This window comes from Carettochelys insculpta, chromosome 1, assembly GCF_033958435.1.
Source record: "Carettochelys insculpta isolate YL-2023 chromosome 1, ASM3395843v1, whole genome shotgun sequence".
Classification (NCBI taxonomy): Eukaryota; Metazoa; Chordata; order Testudines; family Carettochelyidae; genus Carettochelys; species Carettochelys insculpta.
Window position 1 is genome coordinate 367,015,215 of NC_134137.1, and position 22,052 is coordinate 367,037,266.

At 43.5% G+C, this 22,052-nt stretch overlaps 1 protein-coding gene across 1 annotated transcript in view; it reads right to left on the minus strand.

The window, feature by feature from the left end:
* CAMK1D (calcium/calmodulin dependent protein kinase ID) overlaps positions 1-22,052 on the minus strand; it is a 412,449-nt gene that overhangs the window by 352,633 nt on the left and 37,764 nt on the right. The gene's annotated exons all lie outside the window — the stretch shown is intronic.

The following is a 22,052-nucleotide window of genomic DNA, read 5'->3' on the forward strand; positions in this document are numbered from 1 at the left end:
TTTTCATGAGGTTTGCAAAGTGCTTGAGTTTTTCCTGGCAGGGATGGTAGGTTTTATTTGACAAGAGATCTAGGATTTATTTTTACAAAAGAGGAGAGTTCCCCATGCAGAGAGTCCAGAGCACCTGAAAACCCCATGTGCTACACTATCCCTCAGTTCTTTACAAGAAGCTCTGTAGAATACAGTTTATATATCTGTTTCAGACTAAAGGGAACTGTGTCACCAAGGAAACCATCCAGAACTCTGGGTACCATAATCAGACATTTAAAAGACAAGATAACAATAGGAGTTCTGAGACAGGTCATCCAATGTACCAGCATCTTGCTTTCTTCCTGAACCTAAATAGGAGCTCAGAGTACATTTGAAGCTTGTCTCCCTTAACACAGAAGCTTGTCCAATGAAAGATATTGCCTCACCCTCTTGTCCCTCATCCTACACAACATTTTATCACCAGGCATATAACCAATACTGCTTAAAGTCCCTATCATGCAAGGACACGTCAATACTCTTTGGGTCAGATTCTCTCCTAACTTTCCATTCCTCCAAAGAGTAATTCCCACTGATATAAAGAGTGTGCCGTTTTTGTTCGACTCAGCAAGTGGCTACAGAAAGCAAATGTGAGGAAGGAGCAAAACATGAGAGCAAAGTACACAAAACAGATCGTGTTTTATGGAGCATATTTATAACCTAAACAGAACTATCCAGAGAGAAAAATGAGAGGTGGGAGGGACTCCGATAAAGGATGTGGAGAGCTCAGGGAGAAAAGAAAAATGATCTAACTATACTAGTAGTAAGTGAGTTACAGACTTCAGCAGACAAATCATTAACTTCCCCAGTGACTGTCTCTGCTGATTAGTATAAGCTCCCTTAGGGTGAACAGAGTGGCAGGGGAGCTACAGAGATTAGCTAAAAATAGTAAAAGCTACAGAAGAATGGTCTTGCTCTAAACTCTTCACCCAGTTTAAGATAAAACTCTAACCCATATGACCAGGCTAAATGCCTGTGAAGTAATTCAAGCCACCACCACCGGGAGCAGCTGAATTGGATCATTCACTCACATGCAACACAATATATGTGTCAATATGGCCAGTGCGGGACAGAGAAAGAACACCATACCAATCATATGAAAGAAGAATTTGTTGATTTAGGAACTCAATCATTCTCTCTTTGGGAGGGAATTATTTAAAGGGGTATTTGTGGTTCTCTAAATTGCTTGTTTTTAATCCACTGCTTCAGCCTTGGGCAACAAGTGACCAAGGCATTTTTAATATAGAAATAATAGAGACCATACATTCAGGCTTTGTTGGAAAACCAGAAAAAACAACGAGAAGTCCTGTGGCCCCTTATAGACTAACAAATTTTTTGGAGCAAAAGCTTTTGTGGGCAAAGACCAATTTCATGAGATGCATCAGACAGAGTGGCTCTTTGCCCATGAAAGCTTATGCTCCAAAAAAATCTGTTAGTCTAGAAGGTACTATAGAACTTCTCCTTTTTTTTGTGGATACAGACTAACACAGCTACCCCTCTGATACATGCAAAACCAGAAGAGTAGTAAAGAGCAACTCCAAGTAAAAGAAAACTCTGTTAAGTGCATACCTATGAGTTAAAGCAACAAACTAGAGATGAACCAGGCAAACCCACAATTATGGGCCAACGGAAGTGGCCTACGAGATCCTTGCATGGAGAGAACGTGTCTTTTTTATACATATTATGGAGGCAGAGGTGCTAATGTGTTGAATGCATAACAGCACGTGTGTCTGTAACATATGTGAGTATGAGAACATAAAGTCAAAAATCTTTTACAGCTAAAAACACCGCTAGGTGAAAACACATGAAATCAGTACATAAAACATAATCTATTTACATAGCATTTGTATACAAATTATATCTATGGACTGTACATTTATATGGCTTACAAGACTGTCCAGAGTTGAAACAGAAGTTTTAGAAGGGATACTAAATCTCATGCCTCAAGGCTATGAAGGGATATTAAACCTTATGCTTCCAGACAGGCCAATCTCTAAATATTAGAGATCGAAATGAGACCTAGTGAGGAGGAGGGAGAGATTAATCACACAGCTGACTCCTGAAGAATTCTTATACCTTCCTCTGTAGCATCTGGTGCTTGCCATTGCCAGAGACAAGCATACCAGGCTAGATGGAGGTCAGGTCAAAGACTGTCAGGCAAATCTTGTGCTCCTATTATGCTCTGTGTGGGGTATGACTTGGGAGAGTTTCCATTTTATTCAAAATTCAAGGGGAGTTCAGATAAAAGGGTCAAATTCTGACCCATCTCCAGATTAACCCATGAGCAGAGAATTAAGCTTTCATTCATTAAAAGTTACACCTTTGAAATGCTGCTAAGTGCTCTGAGCCAATCCTCGCATGGCTCAGAGTGACCGTGGGGTGCGGGACAGAGCTGATTTCCCTCAGCCCTGCTCCTTCCACCTTGGCTCTGCCCAGAGCTGGGCCCCCCTTCCACTTGGCCCCTTGGCACCGTTGTTTCGCCATGAGACAATAATCATACCTTGTCTTTTTGGCATAGAAATGAGAGCTGCGTCCATTATTTTTCACTTGGTCTTTATCATGTTGGGTTCTATAAGCATGTGTTTTGTCGTACAGCACTTCTTAGTACAGCTCATCTTATCAATTCAAAATGCACAGCAATGTACAGGGAAACAGGACTGTCTGAAAACAATACATAAAACATTCCTCAGTAGGGGAATCCACTGCTTTTTCATTTAGACCGATTGTTTTATATTTAAAGGCATTTTATTTAGGGAAACGTCATTTACACAAACCATGGAAGGAAACATAGGATTTGGGTTCACGCGATCCATAGCTTTGGTTTTGCAAAACTGAAACCACCTGGGGTCCATCATCACATTCTTTCTCCCTTATTTGTCTCTCTCGCTCTCTTTCATTTCACTAGTTGTCTGTCAGTACAGTGTTATAATGGCTAACAGCCAAATTCTGCTCTCAGTTACATTGGTGCAAAGAAGTCAGTTGACGTCAATAAGATAAATTGACATTAGATGCTTCAGTTCTGGAGATAATCCACATTCATTCTGGTGTAACCAAGAGCAACCCTGGCCCTTAAGCAGCATGAAGATTACAAGTGTGCCGCTCACACAGCTCTACTTAGCATTTCCAACAAACTCATATTTACAGTCATTATTCTGTAATTTGATTGATCACCTCTGGTCCCTATTCTGCATTAGAACCCAACAGGAGTTCTGTGCAGGGATCATCTGCAGAATAAGACCCACACTGAAAGTAAAGTCAAATTGGTTTTCAGTCAAGAGACACACATTGCCCAGACAACTATCCAATGCCATGCACTGATGAGCTATAGTGAAACATGGAGATATACACAGCTTGTAGAGCTGGAAGGGACTTTGAGAGGTCATCAAGTTCAGTCCCTTCCACTCACAGGAGGACCCATCACCATCCCTGACAGAGTTGTTTTCTTTTTAACTCTAACCTGCCCAAGACCCTTGAAAGGCCCTCTCAAGGGCTGAGCTCACAACCCTGAGTTTACAAGGCCAACGCTCTAACCACTGAGCTATCCCAACACTCTTGAGCACACTCACCCCCACCTTTGTTAATATTAATGGGAGATTAAATATCCACATAGCCCATGACAGTGTGAGGCTTAGAGATGCCTGCTGAACCCAGCAAGCTGAAATTTACAGTTGAAACAAAGAGGCCTTTCCAACAGGTTTTGCAATCAAAAATCACCTTGATTTCATGATTTCAATTATTCCTTTAACTAAAAGGTCCTCTGCAGCTGTCTTTCGCTGTGCACTAACACAACAGAAAAGCATTCATTACATTGATTTTCACAGATCAATCATATCCATAACATTTAGCTTCCAAAATACAGTACATTCCTAAAACAGGGCCCCGTTTAGCACTTTAAACAGATGATTTCAGGGTGAACATAGCTGCATACTGTGCAACACAGGGGAGGAAACTCCAGTGAGGTCATTAATAGGGCCCTATCTCTGGCATCTTCCCACTATCTTTTCCTCTTTCGCCCCTCAAACAGTGCGTCCCTCCATTTGCCGATGTAGGACTCAGTTGACGGATACTCAGTTGATATATCTTACCATGCAGGGAGCATGAAAATTGTAAAGAACAGCCATGTATGATGGTGACGGGTGCACTAGAAATGGAGGGACAGTGAGTGGTAGCTCCTTGTGCTCCGTGCATGCTCTCGTCTTTGTGCACTTGCACAAAATTAAGCATAGCCCAGCTCTCAGAATCCACAAACTTGTAAACCATACAGAGGACATGCCCGCAAAAAGAGTTTTCAGGCTCATCTGACCACTGTGACAGCAAGCCAGAGAATTATCCTATTCCCTGGTCATATCACATCACTTTCCAATCTCTCAAAATGTAACCAAGGTGCTCATAAATGAAATTAAAAAGTGTCTCCATGGGCGTTAAGTGGTGAAACAGGACAATTATCACAGCTGTAAGAGAAACTGCTTTACTCTCTGCTAGGTTCTACACCATGTTTTCATTCAAATCCATCCTCTATGTAATACTGCTGACACCAGACAAGTGGACGAATTTGTCCCTGTATGTCTGGTCACCCCACTCCATATCAATATGAAACCCACTTAAATAACCAGTAAATAGTAGGACTGCTAATCTAAGTATTTAGCTTCTTATGGCAAAGAAGAAAAGGTGGTAGTAAAATATTACTGCCTACCAGTATTAGCAAAGAATAACTGCCTACTCACACATGCTGTTGTTAAAATGACAAATCAAATGTCTAACTATCAGAATTACATACTTGGGGTTTCTTGGAATAAAAGAGTATTCTTCATATAAATGTGTGTCAATATAGCAAATTGGAGTAAAAGACCTTTACGCTCTTACAGATAAAGAGCTTGATTCTGCAAACCTTATTCTTGCAATACTTTCATTAAACATTCAGGAGACCTAAATCAGGTCCCAGAAGTGATTAGTCATCATTCTTTATTTGGTGGAGAATGGAAGAAGGAGCAGAAACAGGTCAATCAGTCCAACCATGCATTGTTTTTGCACCCAACACTTGGCATCAAGTTGAAAGGAAGCTTGCAAGGTGAGGGAGTCAGAATGAAGAATCAAGCTTTACACTGGTAAGGTTGGGAAAGATCAGTATATCCTATTAATTGCCAATTTGCATGAAGGTAGAACTCTAATTTCATCAGTGAAAAGACAATATCAATCTACTGCTGGATGAAGAACGATTAGTCCCATTTGATTCCAAAGTTCCATTCATACAGTTTATCAAAAGGTTAATAAACCATCAATAAGTATAAGTATGTGACAGACATGAGCAATGTGTTATAAATGGCTAAAAGCTGATCAGTAGAAGAGACCTCGGACAGTTATGTTATCTGTTGAATATAACAAACTAACAACTAATTAATTTCTGTTTAAAACCATTAATCATTCATTAACCCTTTACAAATTATTTCACAATATAACCTACACATTAAGTGTGAGTAAATCATCATACAAAGAACTGAGCAGCTGTTTTATCATGCCCCTCATTTTAAAGCATAAGAATAATATTTAGCATTGCATGGACCTTTTCAAACATAGACCTCAAAGCACTTTTAAAGAGTGAGTGCCCTGTTCCTTATCCCCATTTTAAAGTGGGGAACTGAGCCACAGAGAGGTTATCATGAGTTCCCCAAGGCCACACAGTACGTATGTGACAAAGTCAGGAAGAGACCTCAAGCATCCTGACTTGCTGTCCCGTCCCCACCTACCCGGGTCCATGCTGCTTCCCCTTCACACTCCGTTTTTGTTTATTTGGGTATTTCTATTATTACTTCACATTTGGGCTGGGTCTACACATGCCCCTTCCTTTCGAAAGGGGCATGTTAATAAGCAGGTGTGAAATATGCTAATGAGGTGCTGCAATGAATATGCAGCACCTCATTAGCATAACAGCGGCCACGGTGATTCGAAAGCGCAGCTTTTTGAATCGCGCGCCGCCCGTGGAGACAGGATCTTCCGAAAGGACCCCCCCCTAGTTTTCGAAAGCCCTTCTTCCTATCTGTGATCGGAAGAAGGGCTTTCGACAACTGTGGGGGGGGGGTCCTTTCGGAAGGTCCTGTCTCCACGGGCGGCATGTGATTCGAAAAGCTGCACTTTCGAATCACTGCAGCCGCCATTATGCTAATGAGGTGCTGCATATTCATTGCAGCACCTCATTAGCACCTGCTCATTAACATGCCCCTTTCGAAAGGAAGGGGCACGTGTAGACCCAGCCTTGCAGGGTATACTTGAAATTATCCATTCTATTTTCAAATATTATTCAATTATATTTTAGATAAATATGGGAGGATGTGAAGGTCTGGGGAAAAGTGCATCACTTATTTTATTTTGATTTCAGGGGTCAAAAATGAAATTTAAAATAAACAGAATCCATCTAACATCTCTGTCTCTGGCCAGATGCTGGAAAAAACTTCCTTTGAGGGAAATTAGTTTTGTGAACTAATCAATTTAACCTGCTTTTTAAAAAAATTAATTAAAATCAACCTGCCCAATCAGATTCAGATGAACCAGATCTGACTATGATATACAAGCTGAGCTAAACTGTCTTAAGATCATGCAGGCACATCTGCTCCCCAGACCCACAGCTGTGGCTTCTCCATGCTGATTCAATCCCCGTGGCTGCCAATCAGGTTAAAAAAAACAAGACTCTTGTAAAACAGCTTGTTTCTGGATCTCATGAAAACTGGCAAGGCTGCTTTTCAGAGAGCAGCTTCCTGGGAGAGGGGAAACAATAGGGAGGGAATTTAAATGACTTGTGCTGTTGAATCAACACCACAAATCGTTTTAGAATAGCTGGCTTGTTAGCTACTATAGCTGGAAAGCTTGAAATTATGTGGATGGTGAGGAGGTGGGAAGTGTGAGCTGGACAAATAGACTACGTCTACACAACAGCCTTATTTCAAAATAAATTGTTCCAGAATAGCTATTCGGAAATAGCTATTTCGAAATAGGGCTGCTACATGCAAGAGTGTATTTCAAAATAGCCCTTCACTATTTTGAAATACATAGGTTGCACACATAGTGCTTATATCAAAATAGGCACTATTCCTCCCACAATGAAGTTTACTGATTTCACAACGATGTCCCCACTATTTCAAATTTATTTCGAAATAGTGTGTGGGAAGTGTAGACAACAGCAAAGTTACTTTGAAATAACTTGGTTGTGTGGCCATAGTCACACTGACAGACCTAAAAACAACGTTAGTTAAGAAGTGCATTAGATACCTATGCGCATGATCTTGCTTCCACTGAAATCAGTGGCCAAACCTGCACCAGTTTCAACACACAGAAAATAAGGGGCTGAAATATTAAAGTTGAGAACATCTTGATGCCTGTAAGATGGGTCAGTCTCTCGAGCTCCTCCACTCCCCCTCAGTTTATCACCCACAAAATATTTTTAATAGTAGTTTTCAGAAAAGGCCTAACAATTCCACCCTCCCAAAGGGCTCTTACTGCAGTGCTGAACCATGGGATTAGGGTTACTCCGTCTCAGGAAAGCAAGGTATGATTAAACATCTACATTATGAACAATATTTAGATCTAGGGGCCATTTATGCAGGGGAGTAGAAGCCAAAAGGAACTGGGCAGGAGACATGAAAGGGCTCTGCAACTTGCCCCACCTCCCCAAGTCCTTCCATGGGATTCATGGCATGCCTTAGCTTAGCCAGAGTGGGGAAAGGTCTCTTTATGTGGCCTGCACTATTCCCAATCCAACAGACATACGTGTTTTTTGCTGTGACCCCCCCACCCCAAAGATACATGAGTTGGTGCTTTTGAAAGGACCACAGCATCTTTTTATTTATTATTATTATTATTATTAACAACTACTATGTATTATTATTTTCTCTGGGGTCTGTAACTTGACTATACCTTGGTCAAAAAATGTGAACCTTGAGAGAAAGCAATTGACTACCCTGCAAACCATCTGTAGAAATTCCTGCTCTTATGCATATTGATCCAGAAATATTTTTCAGCAAATTGTCTGCATTGATGTGACACTGCAGGATCCAAATCACCTTTCAGTGTAAATGCCAATTCAGATAAAGGATAAGGATGGGCTTTCAAAAATGATATGGAGAATGCCCTTTAAAAACCTCAGAGGTACTCAGAACAAAGATAAGTATTTTCCATCACAAGGAGAGTTAATGTGTAATTGCTGTTGTCTTTGTTCAACAAAAGCCACTCTAATCTGCATAACAAGGTTCAGTGATTCACTATTTCCAGTACAGCACCATCTCTAGATCTGAAGAAGTGGGTCTGCCCCACAAAAGCTCATCACCTAATAAATTATTGTGTTAGTCTTTAAACTGCTACATGACTGCTTTCTTTGTTTTGTTAAGATACGAACTAACACAGCTACCTCTCTATTAATATTCAGTGGGAACTCCTAGAATGGAGGCTTCCTTCAGGAAGCCCAGCTCAAATGGGGGGAGGGTTGCTATTGTTTTTCTTTTTAAAGGCTTATTTGAAAACAATCAGCCTAAGAGCAAGGTCTTATGCATGTGAACTGAATCTGTGCCACTGAAAAAAGTGCTGCCTCTCCCAGTGGAATCAGAAGAATTAGCTTAAATTTCCAGACATATTTAGAAAGCTGTTAAAATAAGCAAGAAAGTGAAGAGAACCAAGTCAGTCCCAGCTGTGGGAATTCTGCCTTCTGCCTGCCATGGAAGATTTTACGAATTGGATCTTTATTCTTTTTGCCTTTGTTCCACCTAAGTATGCAGCTGGGAATTTCCAATGACTACCAAACAATAGCAGTCCTTCAAAGCAATATCTTACACTAATGTAAAATAACTGCATTAGACCCAATTAGGTAAGGACACATTGCAGTAACTATTGCATCTGAGGACCCTTAGCAATATTACATATGCAACTCCTGCTTCTCAGTGTGGTACTATGTCTTCCACTAGTGGTGGCTAGGACAGCTAGAGATTGATGACCCTGCTACAGGTTTGGCTAAAGGCTAGTTTACACAACCATGGTAAATAGATCTAACTTATGCAACTTCAATTACATAAATAACACAACTGAAATCAACATTGTTAGATCCTCTTACTGTGCCAACTATACTGCACTGTATCAACAGCAAAGCATCTTCTGCCAATCTTACCTATGCATTTTGGGGAAGTGGAGTACACAAGTGCTCTCCCATCAATTTAGCAGGTCTTAACCAGACCCACTAAATCTTCATTCACTGAATCAATTGCAGCAGTGCCGATCTACTTTCTAGTATAGACACATAGTAAGAAAGTTACATTTGTTAGAACATAAGAACATAAGAATGGCCATACTGGGTCAGACCAAAGGTCCATCAAGCCCAGCATCCCATCTGCCGACGGTGGCCAATGCCAGGTGCCCCAGAGAAGGAGAACAGAAGACAATGATCAAGTGATTTATCTCCTGCCATCCATCTCCTGCCCTTGTTCTGAAGGCTAGGGCACCATACTTTATCCCTGGCTAATAGCCATTTATGGACCTAACCTGCAAAAATTTATCAAGCTCTTTTTTAAACCCTAATAGAGTCCTGGCCTTCACAGCCTCCTCCAGCAAGGAGTTCCACAGGTTGACTGTGCGCTGTGTGAAGAAAAATTTCCTTTTATTAGTTTTGAACCTACTACCCATCAATTTCATTTGGTGTCCCCTAGTTCTTGTATTATGGGAAAAGGTAAATAATTTTTCTATATTCACTTTCTCCACACCATTCATGATTTTATATACCTCTATCATATCGCCCCTCAATCGCCTTTTTTCCAAACTGAAAAGTCCCAGTCTCTCTAGCCTCTCCCCATATGGGACCCTTTCCAAGCCCCTAATCATCTTAGTCGCCCTTTTCTGAACCTTTTCTAATGCCAATATATCTTTTTTGAGGTGAGGAGACCACATCTGCACGCAGTACTCGAGATGTGGGCGTACCATAGTTTTATATAGGGGAAGTATGATATCTTTTGTCTTATTATCGATCCCTTTTTTAATAATTCCTAACATCCTATTTGCCTTACTAACTGCCGCTGCACACTGCGTGAATGTCTTCAGAGAACTATCCACTATAACTCCAAGATCCCTTTCCTGATCTGTCGTAGCTAAATTTGACCCCATCATGTAGTACGTGTAATTTGGGTTATTTTTTCCAACATGCATTACCTTACACTTACCCACATTAAATTTCATTTGCCATTTTGCTGCCCAATCACTCAGTTTGCTGAGATCTTTTTGTAGTTCTTCACAATCCCTTTTGCTTTTGACTGTCCTGAACAACTTGGTGTCATCTGCAAACTTTGCCACCTCACTGCTTACCTCATTTTCTAGATCATTGATGAACAAGTTGAACAGGATCGGTCCCAGGACTGAGCCCTGGGGAACACCACTAGTTACCCCCCTCCATTGTGAAAATTTACCATTTATTCCCACCCTTTGTTTTCTGTCTTTTAACCAATTCCCGATCCATGAAAGGACCTTTCCTCCTATCCCATGACCACCTAATTTACATAAAAGCCTTTGGTGTGGGACCGTGTCAAAGGCTTTCTGGAAATCTAGGTATATTATGTCCACTGGGTGCCCCTTGTCCGCATGTTTATTAACCCCTTCAAAGAATTCTAATAGATTAGACAGACACGACTTCCCTCTGCAGAAACCATGCTGACTTTTGCCCAACAATTCGTGCTCTTCTATGTGCCTTGCAATTTTACTCTTTACTAGTGTTTCTACTAATTTGCCTGGTACTGATGTTAAACTTATCGGTCTATAATTGCCAGGATCTCCTCTAGAGCCTTTTTTAAATATTGGTGTTATATTGGCCGTCTTCCAGTCATTTGGTACCAAAGTGGATTTAAAGGATAGGTTACAAACCACTGTTAATAACTCTGCAATTTCACATTTGAGTTCTTTCAGAACCCTTGGGTGAATGCCGTCTGGTCCTGGAGACTTGTTACTATTCAGCTTATCAATTAATTCCAAAACCTCCTCTAGTGTCACTTCAATCTGAGTGAGTTCCTCAGATTTGTTGCCTAAAAAGGCTGGCTCAGATTTAGGAACCTCTGTAACATCTTCAGCAGTGAAGACTGAAGCAAAGAAATCATTTAATCGCTCCGCAATGGCACTGTCTTCCTTGATCGCTCCTTTTATATCTTTATCATCCAAGGGCCCCACTGCTTTTTTAGCAGGCTTCCTGCTTCTAATGTATTTAAAAAACATTTTACTATTGTTTTTTGAATTTTTGGCTAGCTGTTCCTCAAACTCTTTTTTGGCTTTTCTTACTACATTATGACACTTAATTTGGGAGTGTTTATGTTCCTTTCTATTTTCCTCACTAGGATTTGACTTCCACTTTTTAAAAGCTGCCCTTTTCTCTCTCACTGCCTTTTTAACATGGCTGTTTAGCAATGGTGGTTCTTTGTTAGGTCTCTTACTGTGTTTTTTTATTTGGGGTATACATTTAAGTTGGGCCTCTAGTATGGTGTCTTTAAACAGTTTCCATGCAGCTTCCAGGGATTTTAGTTTAATTACTCTACCTTTTAGTTTCTGTTTAACTAGCTTCCTCATTTTAGTGTAATTCCCCTTTTTGAAATTAAATGCCAGAGTGTTTGACTGCTGCGATGTTCTTCCCAACACAGGAATATTAAAAGTTATTATATTGTGGTCACTATTTCCAAGCGGTCCAGTAACAGTTACCTCTTGGACCAGATCCTGCGTTCCAGTCAAGACTAGATCGAGAATCGACTCTCCCCTTGTGGGTTCCTGTACTAGCTGCTCCAAGAAGCAGTCATTTAAGGCATCAAGAAATTTAATCTCTGAATCCCGTCCTGAGGTGACATGCACCCAATCAATATGGGGATAATTGAAATCTCCTATTATTACTGTGTTTTTTATTTTGATAGCCTCTCTAATCTCCCTCATCATTTCAGCATCACTATCACTGTCCTGGTTAGGTGGTCGGTAATATATTCCTAATGCCATATTCATATTAGAGGAATATGTTAGCTTAGGCAGATGCTCATGTTCTATCAAGAGGTCCCAGATCTGATCCCCTATGCCTGGTCATTACACATAATTAGAGTAGGGATCAAGGAAGCTAGAATGTAAGCACAGTTCTGTCACAAGTTTCTTGGATGACTACAGGCCAGTCTCACAGATCTTTATTTTCAAAAGTGCCCCCCCTTCCGCCTCCACAGCTTTAGTTGTCCAACTTGAGGCACTATGAGCATGATTTCAGAAGTGGTAAACACCCACAACTTAGCCTCTCTGGTAAGCCTGTAAATTAAAGGGCCAATTTTTGCAGCGGTGATGACAGTTTTCGCATTGTGGACATTAGTCTGCTAGGAACTCACTGCCATCAAAATCACAAACCAGCCACCATGTGGCAATGATTTTCGGTCACTAGCGCAATGGATATTTCCATTCCCTCAGATGTTCAGACCGAGGCTCGCGCTCTTAAGAACTCTAACTCTCTCCTAAGTCCCTTTCCTGTGATTAGTATCAGAGAGGTAGCCAAGTTAGTCTGTATCTTCAAAAACAAGAAGTCCTTTGGCACCTTATAGACTAACGGATATTTTTAAGCATAAGCTTTCATGGGTAAAGTCCCACTTCATCAGATGCATCTGACGAAGCGGGTCTTTGCCCATGAAAGCTTGTGCTCCAAAATATCTGTTAGTCTATAAGCTGCCACAGGAGTTCTTGTTGTTCTCCTGTGATTGAATGTAAAATTCTTTGTGGGTATAAGGTAGCAATGAGCAACCTAGCCTAGTGAGTGGACCACATGAACAATTCAACTCTTTCATCTCATTGGGCCACAAGATTATCATAACCAAGGCAGTCTCCCAGGATAAGGTATTGAAATTGAGAGACATACCTATCTCATAGAACTAGAAGGGACTTTGAGAGGTCACCAAGTCCAGTCCCCTGCCCTCACACCAGGACCTATCACCACCCTGGCAGGTTTTTGGGTTTTTTTGTAAGTCTATTTGTCCCAGATCCCCAAATATCCACCTCAAGAATTGAGCTCACAACCCTGGGGTTAGCAAGCCAATGCACAAACCACTAAGCTATCCCTCTCCCACAACTTTGGCTATTTTTGCTAGCCAAGCTTGCATGCCTAGAATTTGCAGGGTATGCCAATTCAACCATACCAGTATTTTGACTGGCTGCAGAGGGCACGCTTGGTTCTCACAGTCAACGTGGCATGCAATCAGCATGCTCCTCACTTCATGTGCCCTTGCTTTCTGTGCATGTAATTTTACAAAAAAAGGTTAGCGGTAGGAAGAAAGTTACACAGATGGAAACCAGCAGAATCTGGCAACACTGCATGTGAGCAATAGCAAACAAAATGTCTCGTGGGCCACACATAGAACTCTGAGGGACCACATGCAGTCCTTGAACTGCAGGTTGCCCACTACTAATTTAAATATTTTGGGCTGGTCCCTTTACTGCTTGAGAAAAGCTGTGGCCTTAATGGGATTTTGGCTAGGGGAAGCCAATTATTTTACTTCATTTATTTAAAAAAAAAAGGGCGAGGGGGGGAGCATTTAAGGCTTCATCTGAAAAGAGCAGACCTTTGTTTGCAGGAAACAAAGCCCTGTAAAGAATGCACATTTCTTCTGATTTCCTTCAGGGTTTCATACGCTTTTCAGTTCCCCGCAGTAGATCTTTCATGTTAACTGCAGTCTTCAGTCGCCTCTACCACTGTGTGGGTGGTCCAACAACAAAAATTACACAATCCATGCAAGAAACAGATTCATACTGGATGGGGGGAAAAAATAAAAAAGGTTTTGTTGTTGTTGTTGTTCAGGCCTGAGTTGATAGTCTTCGGCTGTTTTTTGCCTCAGCCCTCTTCCCAGAAAAGCTATGTGAGATCCTATCGACTCCTCCAGACCCCAATTTGCCAGAACATCCATATTCAGCAGAACATTTAAGCACATGCTTAAATGTGAGCTTTAGGGCTATGTCGAGACTGAAGACTTTTGTCAATTGAAGTTTGTGGCAGAAGACATCTTCCAACAAAACTCCAGTCAACAGACCACGTCCAGATGCTAAGACGCATTGAAACAGCAACCGGCTCTGTCGACAGAGAGCAGCCAGACAGCCCAGCCGCTCTCTTAGTAAAACAGCCACCCGGAACCACGGCAGCCAGGGCCACAGGTCACCAGTTCCTTCTGAGAGCTGGTCCCAGAGCCCTGCAGAGATGCGCGCTTAAAGGGACCCTTCCAGACAGCTGTTCCCTGCCCCTGGTGCAGGCTCGCCTGCTGCATGGTGTTCTCCTGCACATTCCATCTGCTCTTGTGGCTCCAAGGGTAATCCGGGGGTGTAGGTGAGGTGGCCCAGCCCTCGGTCAGTGCAGGTGCAGATCCAGCTGTACAGAACACGAGGAGGGAGAGATGGTGAGTCATTCATACAGCACAGCCCCTGAGGCCATGCCCCACATCGGGAGCAGAAACCAACATCCCTCAGGCCAAGAAACAGGGATGTCCTAGAAGCAAAGACGTGTGGCCTTCACAACGGGTCCTGCCACACAAGAATTCTGAGGTGCCTCCGGGAGACTGTGCTGGCTGCTGCCACCCCCACTGCCTCCGGTCAATGGGCTAGTCACCAAGGGGAGCATCCAGCCACTGAGGAGTCCCCTCAAGGGTGGTGGGTAAGCTGGGAACAGCCTGGCCCTCGCCAGGGCCCACTCACACACTGTGGCATTCAACGGTGCCCAAGGCACCAGGTATTGCCTTGCACCCGCAGGCATGCCCATGTGCCATGTTCCACATGCCTCGGTGTGTCTGAGGTCAGACTGGCACCCTTGTGGCTAGCCCGCTTCCAGATGTGGCATGTGCTGAGAGGGCCACCACACCCCTCTGCACCCACCCCCGGGGCCTGATGCTCGTCCGAATGCCAGCCATGCCCTGGAGCTGTCTGCTGGGACCAGGTGGTGCACACAACCACTGCATGTGGTTCCACATGCTGAAAATGTAGTGTGGGGTCCCACCAAGCCAGCCAAGCAATGCTCACATGCCACCCTATCTCTGCCCGCCTTCCATGCTCTGGGGTGTGTGACGAACCAGGGCACTCACCAAAAGAACTGTAGCCAAGCTTGGACAATTCAAAAAGGATGCATACAAGAAATGGAAACGTGGACAGTTGACTAAGGAGGAGTATAAACATATGGCTGGAGAATGCCAGGCAGTAATCAGGAAAGCGAAAGCACAATTGGAACTGCAGCTGGCAAGGGATGTGAAGAGTAACAAGAAGGGTTTCTACAGGCATGTTAACAATAAACGGGTTATCAGAGAGGTGTGGGGCCGTTACTGGATGAGGGACGTAACCTAGTGACAGATGATGCAGGAAAAGCTGAAGTACTCAATGCTTTTTTTGCCTCAGTCTTCATGGACAAAGTCAACTTCCACATGATGGTCCTAGACAATGCAGTACAGGAAGGTGGTGGGCCGCCATCTGTGGGGAAGGAACAAGTTCTGAGCTATCTAGAAAAACTAGATGTGCACAAGTCCATGGGTCTGGATTTAATGCACCCCAGGGTACTGAGGGAATTGGCAGAGGTCATTGCTGAAACTTTGGCCATTATCCTTGAAGACTCTTGGAGATCGAGGGACATACCGGATGACTGGAAGAAGGCAAACGTAGTGCCCATCTTTAAAAAAGGAAAGAATGACAATCCAGGGAACTATAGACAGGTCAGCCTTACCTCAATCCCTGGGAAAATAATGGAGGGAATCCTCAAGGAATCCGTTTTGGAGCACTTGGAAGAGGGGAAAATGATAAAAAGTAGCCAACATGGATTCACCAGGGGCAAGTCCTGCCTCACCAATCTGATTAGCTTCTATGATGAGGTAACAAGCTCTGTGGACATGGGGAAGTCAGTGGATGTGATATACCTTGACTTCAGCAAGGCTTTTGATACGGTCTCCCACAACATTCTTGTCCATAAGTTAAGGAAATATGGATTGGATCCTTGGACTATAAGATGGATAGAAAGCTGGCTCGATGGTCGGGCCCAACGGGTGGTGGTCAATGGCTCAATATCTGGACAGCGGTCTGTTTTAAGCGGAGTGCCACAAGGCTCGGTTCTGGGGTCAGTGTTATTCAACATCTTTATTAATGACCTGGATGAGGGACTGGATTGCACCCTCAGCAAGTTTGCGGATGACACAAAACCAGGGAGAGAGGTAGATATATCGGAGGGTAGAGAGAAAATCCAGAGTGACCTGGATAAATTGGAGGACTGGGCCAAAAGAAATCTGATGCAGTTTAACAAGAAGTGTAGAGTCCTGCACCAGGGGTGAAAGAATCCCAAGCATTGTTACAGGCTGGGGACTAACTGGCTCAGCAGCAGTACAATGGAAAGGGACCTAGGGGTTATGGTGGATGAAAGGCTGGATATGAGTAAGTGTGCCCTTGTAGCCAAGAAGGCTAACGGTATTATGATGTATTAGGAGGAGCATTTTGAGCAGATCTAGAGAAGTAGTTATTCCCCTCTATTTGGTACTTTTGAGGCCACATCTTGAATATTGTGTCCAGTTTTGGGCCTCCCAGTATAAAATGGATGTGGATTTGCTGGAGCAGGTTCAGCGGAGGGCAACAAAAATGATTAAGGGACTGGAGCACAAGACCTATGAGGACAGGCTGAGGGATTTGGGCTTGTTTAGTTTACAGAAGAGAAGATATAGAGGTGATTTAATAGCAGCCTTCAACTTCCTGAAGGGGAGCTCAAAAGAAGAGGATGAGAAACTGTTCTCAGAGGTGTCAGATGGCAGAACAAGAAGTAATGGTCTGAAGTTGAAGAAGGAGAGGTGCATTTTAGATATTAGGAAAAACTACTTCACCAGGAAGGTGGTGAAGCATTGGAATGCATTGCCTAGAGAGGTGGTGGATTCTCCATCCCTCGAGGTTTTTTAAGTCCTGGCTGGACAAGGTCCTGACTGGGATGACTTAGTGGGGGTTGATCCTGCTTGAAACAGGGGGCTGGACTAGATGACCTCCTGAGGTCCCTTCCAGCCCTATGATTCTGTGACAAGGTGCAGGAGGCACCCAGGCTGCCAGGGACTTGGTCCAGTGTGATGACCAGGCTGCTGGTCTCGGAGTCTGGCTCCTGGTGCTGCCCCTCTGGTATCTGGCTCTCTTCCTCGGGCTGATGCTCCACCAGGGGGCCTTGAGCCCCAAGTCCAGGCTGAGGCCATGGGGTGATGTGCCCCACCCCAGATGTGGTGCTGCTCCACACAGTATGGGCAGGATGGTGTTCTGCCCCCAAGCATCCTGCAGCATCCCAGGCCCACACATACCCCTGCAGCAACTCCTTTACTTCTTCCTGCACCTGTTTGTGGGTGCAGCTGGGGTGACCCCCCTCTGCCCAGGCCTCTGCCATCTGGCTATATATGTCTGTTTTCCTGTGCCTGGCTCTGGGGTCCTGGAGGGTTTTCTCCTCCTCCCACAAGTCCAGAAAAGCCTGGATCTCAGCCCCAGTCCAGAAGGGGGCACACCTCTTAGAGCCCCAGGATGGATCCTTGGACCCCGAGGCTGCTCCCTCTAGCGTCCACCAGGCGACATAGGGATGCCAGGTGTTCTGCCATGTTGCAAGAAGCTGCAGCCGTGAGGGCATGACGGAGTGCTGCATGCTGCACAGCTGCTCCCACAATCTCAATTTCCTGTCATGGGGTTCCCAGGGTCCTTGTGGCTTTAAGAAGGGCTGGAAGCAGAAACCATAGCGTGCTGATCGCTGTGGACAGGGTGTCCACCGGGGCACCTGCATGGCGGCCCGGAGGCCTTTTCTGTCTGCAGACGGCGCCCCCAGAACATCCAGACCCACCCTTTGTCAACAGATCTCTCTTGAGAGAGGCCTTCTTCCTCATGGAGAGCAGGGCACAGCTGTCAAAAAAAAACTCACTTCGCAATCTGGCTGCTCCCTGAGTTTTGTTGACCAAACGGCCATTTTGTCCATAAAACCCTGCAGTCTAGATATAGCCTGGGTCTCACTGGGTATGTCTACTCAGCCCACAGAAACAAGCCTCTCAGTTTGAGCTAGCAGAGTGTGTGCTAATGCTCTAACAATTGCTAAGTATACAGTGCTTTGAAGTTGTGGCTTGAGCTATAGTATGGACTCTGTAGAGAAAGGGGTGGGCTCCACAGCCTAAGACACCACATCAAAGTGCTGTCTTCACAGCTATTTTTAGAGTGCTAACACAAACCCCACTAAGCCAGGTCTTGGATGTCGAATAGTAACAGAGAGGTAGCCATATTAGTCTGTATGTAACCAAACAAAAAAAAGCAGTCATGTAGCACTTTAAAGACTAACAAAATAATTTTTAGGTGATGAGCTTTGGTGGGGCAGACCCACTTCTTCAGATCTAGAGAAGTAAAAAAAACAGATTGACAGGACCAGACTAATACCCAGAAACCAACTACTTCAAGATAGGCCCAAGAAGACCAACAGAACACCACTTGTCATTACCTATAGCCCCCAGCTCAAACCCCTGCAGCACATCATCAACAACCTATAGCCTGCACTGGAACGTGCTGCTACCCTCCAAGTGGTTCTGGGTGAGACGCCTGTTCTCTCCTACAGACGACCACCTAACCTCAGGAAAATTCTCACTAGCAAACACAGGCCATACCACAGTAATACTAATCCTGGAACTTTTTCTTGCAACAAACCTTGTTGCCAACTTTGTCCACATATTCATTCTGGAGACACAATCACTGGACCTAACCACATTAAGTACAGGGTCAAGGGCTCAGACTCCTGTATTTCAACCAATGTTATATATGCCAGCAGTACCCCTCTGCTATGTATATTGGACAAACTGGACAATCTCTTCACCAAAAAATGAACGGACACAAAGCAGACGTTAGGAATCTGAACACACATAAACCTGTCAGGGAGCATTTCAATGGAGTGGACCTTACTGCTAAAGACCTGAGAATATGCATCTTAATCTTACAACAAAGAAATTTTAACAGCAGATTACAAAGGGAGACATCTGCAATACAATTTATACTCAAATTCAATATTTTGTGACTAGGTTTTAATAGAGATAGCAACTACCTTATACATTACAAAGACCTCTTCCCCACCTCTGGTATTCATAGTGATCTCAGGCAGAACACTTGGTTAATAATTTTCCCCTCCTCCACACCCTTCACCCTGCCCCCCTTTCTGTCCTTTGTATCTGATTTGTCAGTTTTTATTTCAATATATTTTTTGGATTGCTGTGTTGTATAACTGTCATGCCATTTCCAGTACAGTAGAACCCCAACATACGCGCACTCAGGTTGCACAAATTTCAGGTTAATGCAACTCTGAGTGGCGGGAAGCTGGCACCTGGCTCCGGGCTGCCTACCACTCAGGGAAGCTGGGAAACTGCACTGGTCAGTTTCCTGGCTCCCCTGGGCAACGCAAAATTTGACTTACACGGGGTTGCACAGGAATGCAACCTTCGTGTAAGTTGGGAGTGTACTGTACAGCACTATCTCTAGATCTGAAGAAGGGGGTCTGCCCCAAGAAAGATCATCACCTAATCAATTATTTTGTTCATCTTTAATATGCCACTTGATTGCTTTTCTGTTTTGTTAGGCCAAGTCTGTCAATTTGAGCTGGAAAGCTCATGTGACCGCCCTCAGGTGGGCTCAAACCTGGGACTGCTGGAGCTTAGTGCATGAGCCTCTACAGTTTCAGCTAAAAGACAGATGACTCTCAACTAAGGCTGTAGAGGAGACTTGTTCTCTCTCTACCCGAATGGTCTAGGTGCCACTACATGGGACAGTGAACCACACCCAGTACATGCATGGGTTACACTCACATCCATCTGCAGACTACCCAGATGTATCCACTGACTTCACCTCTCCAATAGGACTTATATGGCTTAGCCCTTGTCTTTACCACACTGGGCTGTCAGCCTAAGCTACACTTCAACTATGTGAATAACATGGCTAACGTCAACACATTTAAGTCTGCTTACCACAGTATCTTCACAGCAGTAAGTCGACAGTTGATGCTCTCATGCTGACTCTGCCTAATCTTCTCATTTTGGCAGAGCACCAGAGGCGACAGGACAGGTGTCAATTTATCATTGCCTGCCAGTCCAGTGAGTAGTGCATATATGCCCTTAGAGTCAGTCACGCACTTAAGTGCTGAACAGGAAAGGACTAACACACACTTACATGCTTTGCTGAATTGTGACCCTCAGGGTATGTGCACACTGCAAAACACACTCAACTAGCCTTTGTCAACTGAGGTGGGTTTGGTTTTCAGGTCTCAGACAGTGGGGCTGCAAAACTGCAGTGTAGATGTTTGTGCTTGGGCTCTCGACAACTGCCCTCTTCATGTTTGCAAATGGGCTCATTGAAATCTCTGAAAAATCCCATTGGGTTGAGCCCTTTGGTAAGAAGTCCTAAAGTAGAGTAAAAGTACAATATTTTATACAATTAAAATAATAATGTATACAGCTAAACACTGGGGCCTCAATTCAGAAACACTTCAATGTTCTTAAATTCATCTCTGTTCAGGACAGCACTTAAGCACTTGCGTAACAGCTAGGACGTGTTTACATGCTATCCTGAATACAGTTTTTTCTTAAGGTTGTAGGCCTGTATCAGCGCTCCCCATTTAGGCTGAAAAGTACCTTCTAATTCCCAAAGACAACAGAGGAACTTCAGGGCTCTCTCTATCTTGCAGAAGGTGCTCCAGATTTTGCAGAATGAAGCTCAATGTCATTTGCTTTTTCTACCTGTTTATGAGAAATTTAACAGGCCATCCATCAGTCAGCACTGTACTTCAGAAAAGAAAGAGATAAAGTGCCTTAGCTTTTTAATATATAACTTTGCATAATAAAACTGTTTAGACTTGGAGATTTTGTGAAGGATGCTGAACACTCTACTGCAGCAGACTTCCCTGGCAAATTTAAATCATGCAGCTTTACTGAAAAATCTCTTCACAAATTAAGGTGCAAACTTTCTTTATCGCCAGGACCAAAGAAAAATGTTCTCCAATTACAAAAGACATTTTATAACAGTGATGAGGAGACTTTTGAGATAATGGGATTGAGACTCACATCCCACGAGTGCAAGTTTATTTCTCCTCCTCTCCTTCCACACCTCAGGACATGTTTTTTGAGCTGGCTTGCTGCTTTTTGAAGATATTTCAGAGATCAGTGATCTTAGGCTCACCACGATCACTTACTATAGTGACATTAGCAAGTGAGTAACTATCAAGAGAAACAAAAAATAAGCATTCAAATTAACTCATGGGTGACAGAGTAATGGTAGGAGTGCCCAAATGAATGCAGAGAGACTATCATGGCCAGGTCTACACTAGGTGGAAAAAAGTGGTTTAAGATATGCAACTCCAGCTATGAAAATTGTGCAGCTGGAAAGAGCACATCTTACACCAATTTTGCCACCGTCTCCACAACGGGAAGTTGATGGGAGAAACTCTCCTGTCAATTTCCCTTACTGATTGCAACTGTCAGAAGTACCGAGTTTCATGGCAGTAGCCTGATCATTCAATTTAGCACAGCCCCACTAAGAGAGCTAAATCGAACCCCAGAAGAGTGACCACCAACACATCGATCTTCTGGTAAGTATAGACATGCCCCCTGTCTATCAAAAAATTCTGTAAAGCAACCAAAGTCCTTACACAGCACCAACTGTCTCCCATTACAACAGATAATCTTATAGGCATCTCCAAAAATTCTTTCACTTTTCACTCCTCCCCAGCTTCTCCCATGATACACCCATCTACCACTCACGTGGCAGAGAAGGGAACCCCCTCCCCTCCGCATAAGAACATTATCTGGATTATAATCTCTTCAGCATTTCACAGTAAAGTCATGAGTCTCCAGCAAACATTGTCAAAAAACCACCAGTGGTCTGGATACAAACATAACAAAACCCTTTAGAACTGCTCTGTCTGGATTCCCAACACACACTGAGATGTGTTATTCAGCAGTATCAGAAAAAATGAATATTTCATTTGACTTGGCTTATTTGTCCAACTTCTGATATCC